Here is an 11,198-nt window from a genome sequence, read left to right on the forward strand (position 1 = left end):
CATTTGTCAAAATAAAAATAAAAAGATTAATGTGAGGAAGGCTCTTAAATTATAAGGAAATAGGAGACAGAGAGCCTGGCCGCGCACGCCTGCCGTTGGTAACGGCCGAGCCCTCGGACGGCAGAGAAACCCAGGGCCGGCCAGGGAGGGGGCTGCGGGACCGGGGGTCCCTGTGCCCCTGCTGCCCTCGGGAGCCGGGAGGGGACGCAGCCGGTGCGGGGACAGGCGGGGGCTGAGCTGGCACTGCGGGGTCCCTGCCCAGCCCCACACACCACGCCTGGAGGGGCTTCAGTTTGGGAGAGGCAATCTACAGTCTTGCTTCAAGTCAGGTTTGCAAAGTAGTTTGAGAATGAATATGAAAACGAACGCTTTCAGCATGAAACCCATCCCTGAGCAACCGTCATCGCCAGAAGGGCCGCGGTCTGGCAACACCATCCGCAGCGTGAGTTATACCAGGTGCAGGCTCCGTTCTCATCCCTCCCACGTTTCTCAGCTTATGGGAGTAACTGGTCTCTTTTACACTTTTAAACTCCCTTCGCTCATCCCGCAGGCAGAAGGAGATGTGCAAACAACAGATAACCAGGAACCTTTTGGCTTTGGGTGCTTGAACGCCAGCAGGTTTCACCCTCACCCTCTGGCTGCAGGGGACAGGGCTCGTGCATGGGCACAAGCGCTTGCCAACAGCGGGCATGACGCTCACCAACGGGCAGGGGCTCCTGCCAGGGCTCGTGACAGCCATGCCGGTGAGTGGCACAGCCCGACCGGTGGCACAACCCACCTCCCTGCAACCCTGAAACCGCAGCACTCACCAGAGCCGCAGGCAGGCAGGATGCTTCCACAGGCTCCATACAGGAGAAGCCTCTTTTCCCACCCAGCTTTATAGGACCAGCCAGAAACGAGCTGCTGGGAAGGGCTTCTCCTTGGCCTGCTGTGAGGTGGGCTGGGTGGTCCTGGGGGCTCGGGGTGCCTGGAGCAGGAGGGCCATGGGCACGCTGGGCATCCCCAGCCCCATCCATCTCCTGCTTGCACCCAGCTTTCTGCTGCTGCGTGACAAGACCTGACTGTGGGACCTGAGGGACATCCCTCCCGTGAGGGTGTTTTCTCCATGGGGACCCCGTGGCCAGGCAGGGGGTGCGCCCCTCTTAGCGACAGGCTGCAGACCCCCAGGTTGATGCTGCCATGCAGTGGTGGGAAGGGGTGCTGAGGGACTGTCCCCCTGCCCATGCTGGGGATGCGGCAGTGGCATGGGGGTTGGCACAGCCCGGCTGCTCCCGCACCAGCGCCGCAGGGTTCATGGGGTGCCTGCGCCGGGAATGCAAATCCTGACCCAGGCTGGGCCGGGGGCTTTGCCTTCCCCAGCACCAGCCGGGATTCCTGCCGTAGCTATGGCAACGGCCATATACATTTACATATTCCTCCCGTTAATCACAAGGACATCCAGAACAACTGTCTTCACCGGGAGTGGTTTTCCTCCTGCCGAAGGAGGGCTGCAGCGTTCCCCACCTCATACCCGCGGCTGTTCCCCCACACAGAGCAAATCCAGAGGCAGCATCTAGAGTCCTCCATCATTGTGGCCACTTTCCTGCAAACCCCGTGGCCGGCACGAGGCTGTCCCTGAGCCCTCAAAAATAACATCCAGGGAGCGATTAAATGCTGGTGGGACCCAGAGGGTGCAGACATGCCTCCCAAGCTGGACCAAAGCTCAGCAGCCCTGTCTGCTACCCATGGGGACCAGCCAGGAGCCAATTGCCTTTCTTAAAAAAAAAAAAGAAATTGGAAGATTCTTCTATTCTTCTGCATTATGTCCTGTGGCCTCTTCCCTGCACGTGTTTTGCCGGGGGGGCAGGCTGCCTTCCCTGGAAGGGAGAAACCGCTCCCTGTGCGCCCACCAGCCAGGCCAGGGTGCTGGAGCCCATGTCGTTGGCAAAGGGGAAAGGGCCCAAAAAATGACTTTCCATCACATTAATAAGAGCCAAGAAATTGCCGGTGAGCTCACTGTGCCGGCAGGTGCGTGCGGGCACTGCCAGCTCCCGACACCGCTGCCAGGGGCCTGCTGTGCCAAGGGATAATGAGAGCCGAGCCGGAGCGCGGGCACAGCCAGCCCCGCTGGCTTCCATCACAGCAGCACGTGCCGAGGACGCTGGCTGCGCCCCGGCTGCCTTCTGCCTTCCGCGTTGCTCACCCAGAAGGTTTCGCCTTGCAGGTTACAGCTGGCAGCACCTCTGCGCTGCCAGGAGCCGAGAGGTTTAGTCCCAAGCCAGGAAAGGGAGCTCATTTGCTGAGTTACAGGGAGGAGAAAAGCCATTGCAGGGGATCATTCTAATTGCTCCCTTGCACGGAGCATCGCACCGGGCATTGCACAGAGCCGTGTCTGCAGCCACGAGCACGGCCAGGGAGCAGAGCCAGCTCTCGCAGCAAGGTGCAGGGACCTGAGCACTGTGCAGGGACACTGTCCCCTTTGCTGCTGCCTGCCTCCCTCCCCAGCCTGTGGGTGCTCAAGGGGCAACCGACAAATGCCAAAGGCACAGCAGGTCCCACCAGCTACGTGCACTGTTCCACGGGGCCACGAGCCACCGTGCTCACACCGAGGCCACCCCAGGGTTTCCCGTGCTCTGCTCAGGCCCGTCGGGCTCCGCAGGGGTGCTGAGGCCGGGGCAGCCCTGCCTGCAGCATCGCACCCCCGGACGCTCCCGTGCCGCAGCAGGAGCTCGTGTCACTGCTGGAAGCCCCTAAGGGACACTTGGTGGCTGCTGCCCTCGCCCCAAGCTCACAGCATGCTCCGCTCACAGCCCCGGGCACATTTTCCATGTGTGCAGGGTCTGCCGGAGGGCTCGGAGCAGCCCTGCCCCGGCCCCATGCTGCCAGGATTTGAGACCCACCAGTTTCCTCTGCCCTTTCCACTAAACCAACCCGCAGAAAGTTTTATAAACTTGAGGAAATGCGAGTCAAAGCAGAAGGAGCCCAAAGCTGAGCCAAAGTGTGACCTCAGCAACCTCCCCTCTTTGTCCAGCCTGGGACCTCGTTATTATCTGTCAGCATTTGCTGAGTCTCCTCCTTCGGGGGACGCACCAGGCCCTTCCGGAGGAGCGGGGCCTCGCCACAGCCCGCACTCCTCTAATGACTGTGTTATCTCTGGTGTTTCCAGCTCCGCTTCCCTCCGCCGGCAGAGGGGTGATGCCCTGCCCGGGCTGGCAGTCCCGGGGGAGCAGCGCCCTGGTCCACGCCTGTGCAGACCTCTCAAGGGATGGATTCATCCTGCCGGTCCATGGGGCTTGGGCTGTGCCCTCTGCGGGACAGGGCTCTCCCCACGCTCGTCAGGGCAGCAGGAGGGAGGAGGGTTGATGGAGCAGCTAAGCGTAAGGCTCAGCTCTTTGCCAACTAATGCTGTGCCATAGATGCTACTCCCATCCCATCCCATCCCATCCCATCCCATCCCATCCCATCCCATCCCATCCCATCCCATCCCATCCCATCCCTGCTCCAGGCCTGATGGCAGACAGACAGAGCCTGGCAGAACAGGGGCCAAGGGAAGATGGAGCATGGTTTGCTGTCTGAAGCATTAACCTGCCTGTCTGACACGAGGGCAGTGACAGGCAGGGAGTGTGTGGTGCAAAGGAAGGAAATGGAAGAATTAAATCCACAGAACTTCCCTGCTTTTGTTCTCCCTCCCGCCCCCGCTCTTCTCCTTGGCCGCTCGCTCTTCTTGCTGGATGTGTATGGCTTGATACTACCCAAGCAAGCTGGAAACGGGGTATATCAGCTGAAAGCAATTTACTTTGAAATCCAGCTGCCAGATTTTCCTTCATTTGTTTACTTTTAAATGCTTTTTTAAAAGCCAAAGTACACAAGGCAGCCAAATTGCTGACATGTGTGCCGGGCCGGTACCCCGCAAATGCTGCATTCTTTCATGTCCTCCTGGGCTCAAATCCACTCATGTTTATTTAAAATACGTAGAACACTTCAGCACTATTAAGGACCATGTTTTATAGTAAATGGAAAAAGATTTCCTCGCAGACCAAGGGGAGAAGAAAAGAATCACTTCAATTCAGTTTTGTTCCGACAGCACTTCGCCTGCCACACCAGGGCCCAGCCACCCACATCCCGCCAACGGGCTCGGCCCAGGGCCAGGACCCAGTAGCTCTGGTTGCTCCTCGGGAGCTGCCGGTACTCTGGAAATGTTGGAGACAGGTGGCCATGGGGCTCCAGCAGCACTTGTGGGGCTTGGCCTTTCTCCCACACAGATCCACGGGGCAGCCAGCCTGCCATGGCTGAAAGACACCCCAAGATGGAGCTTGATGTTACCGAGGTTCCCGGTGGCTTGGGAGTCCCACGGGAGCCATGCCGCTACCTCCACCCATCAGCTGCCAGCTTAGCCCAGAACCCTCTCTCATCACTTTCCCACGTCTATACATTCACCCCTCGCGGCTCCCATTTAGCACACAGAATTTCACACCTAAGAATTGTGGCTGCTAAAGCTATAGGTGTGACACCAACCTGCCACACCGCAGAAAAGGAGACACTACGGACTTACTACAGATGACACATAATGATACATCCTCTCAAAAATATGATCAAGATCCTAGAATGGATAGCAAATAAATATTTTAAGGACAGTAACAGCTAAATGGGACTATATATGGAAGTAGATATTCAAATTCAGATTTTAAGTGTATTAAATATGGGCATTTTGAGAGGGATTGAGGGTGGAAGGGGCATTTCCAGCTAATGTTGCCTTTCTTCAAACCATCCCTCTGTGGTTGACACAAGCTGAACTCTACAGGGTAACATAAGGATGCGCATCAGAAAGCGAAAATGTCAACAAACAGCAAATAAATCCTGCAGGCTATTGTCACTGCTTAAAGAAACGCAGAAAGGCAACATACAGAGAAAGGGGCGAAGAAGCAACTGACATTTTTAATCAAATGATCTGCTCCCAGCAACACAGAGCTGGACAGTGGCTGTGTGAACATGTGTTAGCAAGCCTCTGACAGACCTTCTTCCTAAAAGAAAACGCCGCTGACGTAGCCAGCATTGCTCTGGTTTGTCTCCTAGCAAAAAGCACGAGAAAAGAGAAACCTCCGCTTATTAACTGTTAATCATTTAGAGTGCAGCACCTTCATAGTTTTATTGTAATTAGCCAGACTAGTAAATCTTCAAAAGGATTCCTCCAGTGGAGTCCCAGACTGGGATTATGTCATGCCCTGAACACAACATCCCACAACTGGTTTCACTCATGGGTAGAACAAACAAAGGCTCTACCAAGTGATGATGGGGAGCAGAGCGGGTTTGCAAGGACAAGCGCTGTGCACTGGGCAACATGTGTTTTGGGGACTTTTGCTCCTGTAACCACCTCCTTGCCCTTGGCTCCCTGTATGCAGCCATTTCCACACATCACCCTGCCACAGCTGCAAGGAACTGCTCAGGGCTGAAAGCAGGGTGTTGCCCTTACGATCTCTGAAAGGCAGGAGAGACCCTGCTGTTCAGAATTGGGAAATACCCTTCCAAGACTGCCCAGAGTGACACATCGCATCTCCCGAGAACTCCAACTGCCTTCCCCATCGCAGAGCTGTCCGCCTGCGGGTGTGCTTACAGAGGGCAGAACGGGCAGAGTCTGCAGAGAAAAGCGTTTCAAACCTCCGGCAGCTGCTGGACTGAGCGACGAGGGTAGGGCGATGGGCCCGCCACTTCTCTCCCACCCGCGCGCCCTCGCTGTGCGTGGATTCTGGCGCTGGCTCTGGGGAAGGAGAACAGCACTCGGCTGCGGCTCCCCTCGAGCGATGGGTTGTGCCTGCCCTGGCCATGCAGAGCTTCCCCCAAGACTCCTCTAAGGCACTTCACAAGGACACGGACGAGTAAACAACCAGAGTGTGCTCTGTTGGGTGGAACCACCCCATCGCACAGAGGAGCCAGGGCAGAGAGGGAAGTGACATGCCCCAAGGCCACACAATGAGATAGTGACAAGCAGGAAAGGGAAGCCGGGTTGCCTGTCCCTCAGTGCAGGGCTCTACCCTCCGGTCCGTGCTACTCCGGTGTTGCTCCGTTCTCTGCAACATGCTGGTGTAAAAGACAGAAAACAAACACATGAAAGCCTGTAACAATAAAGAGCCCAATAACTGATAGTAAAGACTCCAGCAGCTGTAGGGAGCCAAAAGCTTCTTGGAGGGGGTTGGATGGAAGCTGAGTTTCCCTCCCTGCTTGTATTGTATTTCTTTCCTCTGCCAAAATGTGCTTCCTGAGTCTTGGGCAGAGCTCTCTGCTGCTGACCCTCACCTTCCTCTGTTTAGCCTGGAGCGCAGGCTGGCCACGAGCGCCCGAGGCCGTGCCTGGGGACAGGCAGAGCCTCCCGCTGCGTGCACATGGCCAGGGTCAGCCCTGCTGTCAGCGGCTTCCTGAAAACCAAAGCCAAGTCGGGCCACACCTGACCACGTCCCGCAGGAGCAGCCGGGCAGAGCTCAGACACAGGAGTCTGGAGAGAGCTGCGAGCCGGGGACAGGGGGGGCAGCGGGAGGGGGGGGACGACAGTTACAATCGATGTGATTCACGTTTAAGGGCTCTATCCAGTCCTTTTCTCCCAGACAAAGATGGGTCAGGTTCCACTCTCCGCACAGCTGTAAACGGGAGGCAGCGAGAACAAAGCAGAGGTCAGACGGTGCTGTAACCAAAGGGGTAATTCTGACTCCATTAAAATTCTCGCTCCCGTTTGCATGGAAGCAGAAAGCTGAGCTACTACTTATAAAGAGCTGAACCACCCTCAGGGTGACTCATAGCCCTTAACAGAGCTGCCATGCTGATTTTACAAATATTAGAGCAATGCCTCAGAGTCAGTGTTTTGTACAGTTTAACCTATCAACTTGGGAGCAGACCCATAGCTCTTTTATAAAGCTCCCCTTCCCTGTATTTTATTTCCATTCTTGGTGCCAGAATCGGAGCCAAAGCCGAGCTTAACAAAGCAACAGGCATGGCCGTTCTTCGCAGCCCTCATTTCCCCTGGTGAGAAGGGAGAAATTAATTTAAACCCTATCAAAACAGCAAAAGCTGTTCGCCATTTTGTGCTGCAGAACACAGCGTGAACGAAACACTCACTTGAACCATCTGCATTTGCCAGCCCAGCCAAGAGCACAGGAACACACAGGTTGGAATCCTTTTGTTCAGGCATCTGCAACAGACAAATGCAGACAAACACAATCTAAGCTATTTCACAGACAGCAAAGGGCAGCAGCGATGGGGAGATGCTTGGGATGCAGGCAAGATAGCAGAGCTTTTACCTTATTAAATGCTCGCATTTCATGTCTTTGAGCCCTTATTCCTGGATCCAGTCAGGCACAGCAAAGCTCTTCGTGTCCCAGCCCCGTGATAGCCTGGACCAGCTCTCAACCAGCCAGGCAGACTTGGAGCACACAGGCAACGCAGCTCTCCGCATTGCCTGCTCTCGTCAAGCACAGACATCACACACAAGAGGAACCCACATCAATGCACGCGTTAGGCTTGCCAAAGCTTTTGCAACACGTGTAAGGGTGTGGAGAAACTTTTCGCTGAAGCAGAAACCAAAACTGGGAATAACCCCTGCACCACCAAGTGAGCTGTGCTGCTGACCTGCCTTTGGGGTCTGGGAGCCGCCACCCCCTTTTCAGCATCTGCTTCTGCTTGCGGGGCTGATTTACTGCCTTAACATCCAAAATAATACTACAGACTTTTTGCCTCTAGTTTGCTGTTCTGTATTTTCTCAGATCTTCTCCCTTTGCCAAAGTACTATTTATACCACACTCAACCGTGCAGAAAGTGTCTTCGATCAAGTCCCCAGCTAGAAGGACTCACATGAAAAACCATGAAACAATTAACAGAAAGGCAAGATTGCATTATTAAGACCATTCAGTCAGGTCATGTCTATTCCTAACAAAAAGAAATAATGTCCTTTTACACAAAGTTAAATACTGCAATTAACGTGCTTCCCATGTTCGCCTGTCACACTGCTAGCACTGGCCCACAGGTCCAGAACCATCCTGGTCTCTGCAGCACCAGGGACTCTCCCTTTCTGGATTCAGAGAAACAAATATAATCCACACTGGGATTTCCCAACCACCACCATCTACTTTGGCTCTGCCTTCACTTCCTTAAGTCACACCAAGTGTGACTGAGGTGATCAGAACATTTTCAAACTGGTTTTTTCCCTCTTCTCACTTCATACTGAATTCAAGGGTTTTCATGTGTAGGAAAAATCAAGTTGAGACAACATTCAAGTGAATTTTGTAGCAGCCACAAAAGACCTAATTAAGTTTCTATTAGCAATACTGAAGTAGCCTTAGGACTTTTGTGACAGCAAAATCTTCACACATATGCCCAAAATCAGCTTAATGCAGCCACAAGAGGGAGTCTTAATCTCCTATTAATATCCAATGGATCCAGTTTCAAAACGCTTCTAGTACGAGAGTACACAGCGAGCTTTCAAGAGGATTTTGCGAAGTTGTCCTGAACTCCAAGTTTCTTCTCTGTCTTTATAGGAGTATCCTTGTTCTGAAGATAAAGGTTCTTTAAAACTATGAATCCTTGATATAAACACACAGGTTTTTTCTTCTCTTATGAAGGGCAAGGGGGAGAAATTGACCTTTATTTATCCATTCTAGAACCATATTGCAATTAAAGGCAGAGGAAGAGGAGTACAAGAATGGGTTTTGCCCTAGCCAGTCTCAGCTTACAAATGCTTGAAAGGTCGGTTCCACCTGAACTAACTCCTGGGAGTCTCTTTTTATCAGGGATGATAATATGGATAATATGACATGCAACAGAATTATCAAACTGGCAAGAGGGCTAAATAAAACCAATTATGTCACCACTTGCTCAGATTTGGTGGCTTTGAGCAGAGTAGTTGCTGTTGGACTCCTGGCCATTTTGGCTAACAGCACACCTTGTCCAGCGCTTTCGCCTTGGGAGTTAAGCAGAACCATTTGAGACCAGGGCATGTCGAACTGCCAGGTGTATTGGAGGAGGACTTTATCTTCAGAAGGATGCTGTTGTGCTAGCACCACGTAATTCTGCTGCACCAGAAATGCACGCTCCTACTGTTCCAAGATTAGAAACTACACTAGGACGTTACTCTTTCTACCTATAATCTGGAAGGAGCAGGTTCTGGCTAATCTAGCCCGTGGTGTGGCAAGTTACCACGACACTGGCTTAAAATGTTGCTTACTTGACACGTGATTAGAAGCTCTGGCAGAGCTAAGAGCCTACAACATAACAAATAACACTTCTCACATCACCAGTAAAATATCTGTGTTGAATCTGTAAGCGTCTGCTCTCCATCTGCCAAAAATATGTCAAGATACATTCCTCAAAAATACTTTTATGGTCTTTACTCAATCTTGACATTCACTTGTTCTAAAGTTTCCAAGAAAACATTACAGCTCCAAAGGGGGCATCTATGTTTGAGTAAAGCCACACAACGATTTTGAACAGAAATAGCTACATACAGGCACTGTCCAAAGCACCAAGAAACAGACCTCTGGGAACACATCTCAGAGATTCAGCCAAGAGATAAAGACAAGAAGCGATTGTCACAAAGAGGTTAATGAAAGAAGTGCTCACAGTACAGCTGAATTCTACTTGACTTTATCCCTTCAGTGCTCTCCTCTGCTGTTCTCTTTCATACATTCACCTGCCCACTTCTGCTTGAAACTGAAGTGGGAACCTAGGCGAGCAGATTGTTAATCTGTTTCACACGAGCTGAATCTACTACCCCTTGGGTCAGAGGTGGTTGATCCAGTAACAATGCATTGACCACATTTAAAAGTCAGAATTAACTACCTCAAACCTTTGAGGATGCAGCATAAACCACTGATTATTTTTTTTTCTTACAGTACTAGCCAACTTAAAGGTGAGGTTCGTCAAAGGCTGTTTAAAAGAATTGCCCCCCTATTTATGCATGTCATTTTTTTCAGAAGCAATTTAATGGGAAAAATACTCTTTAATTATGATTAGGGGCTGACTACTAGAATGCCCATGCCTGTTTATGCAAAAGCAGATGTTCGGCAGTGCAACGTTTCATATATTATGCTGACAATAGTAAGTTACTAGCAAAACAAAGTAATATCTAAAAAGTCTTTCTGCAAGGTTGACTAACTATTGGAGTAGGTCAGCAACAAAAGATCAGAAGTGACACGTGTTAACATCCCAGAACAATTTATCCTCTACTTGGCCAAACCTCATTTCACTCACTCAGCTGAATGTAATCAGACCTCAAGCTTGTCCTAATTTCAATCTCTGCAGAAAAGAGGTTATCTTTCTTCAGTAATACATGGTGCTCTGAAATGCTGGCAGCGATCTGGAAGGAAAAACCACAAAGGTGCACACCACCTCACTGATTTAGACAAGGAGCTGCTAAGACAGCACGATATGTACATTAAAATGCAAACATGTATGCCATAGCACCTGCTTTGAGTTTCAGTCAACATACCCAAGCAGAAAGTAGCAAGAACCCATGAGCCACACAGTGCCTGAGCTATTTTTAGATGTTACACAATTTTCCCTCTAGCTCCATGGATCAGAAACATATGCTGCAGCTACAAACCCATTACAGTTTAATCCTACCTCAAACAAGGAGATGGTAAATCTTCAGATCCTAATAATGGCTAGGCTACTCAAGGAGCAAAGTACTGTTCAAATATTTGCTACAGTTCAGGCTACACAATCTGGCCCAGAGCAAGCTGAACTGCACACAGCTTCATGAAAACAAGCTCATTTATTTTTTTTCTGACCTTTGTAATAAGGTTTTGCTATTGGGTGGAAGTGCAGAAAGATGAGATCTACTTCCTATGAAACATAGGACTTTTAGGTATTGTAGAAAAGAAACAAAACTGATTTATTCCTCTATCAAAAAGAATGTAACAGTGAAACAATGGGAAGGATCTGCCTCAAGTCAGGGCCTTGAGACATAAGACAAGCCACCTTCTTACACTGCTTAATGGGACAGGAAGATCCTGTAGGAGGTAATTTTTCCTTAAAGGTGTTGAAAATACAGTGTAATTTTTCTGATTAATAGCTTGTGTTCCTCCAATAAAGACATTAAAAAAATGGAAGCCACTAACCTAGCTGCATGAGGAGTAGCTGGTAAGCAGAACAAGGATCTTTGTGTCAGAAACAGCACTGACCTCATACCTAGCAAAACCCACAGATTCAGATTAGATCCTTGCTCCAAGACAGATTTT

This window comes from Balearica regulorum, chromosome 20, assembly GCF_011004875.1.
Source record: "Balearica regulorum gibbericeps isolate bBalReg1 chromosome 20, bBalReg1.pri, whole genome shotgun sequence".
NCBI classification, from domain to species: Eukaryota; Metazoa; Chordata; class Aves; order Gruiformes; family Gruidae; genus Balearica; species Balearica regulorum.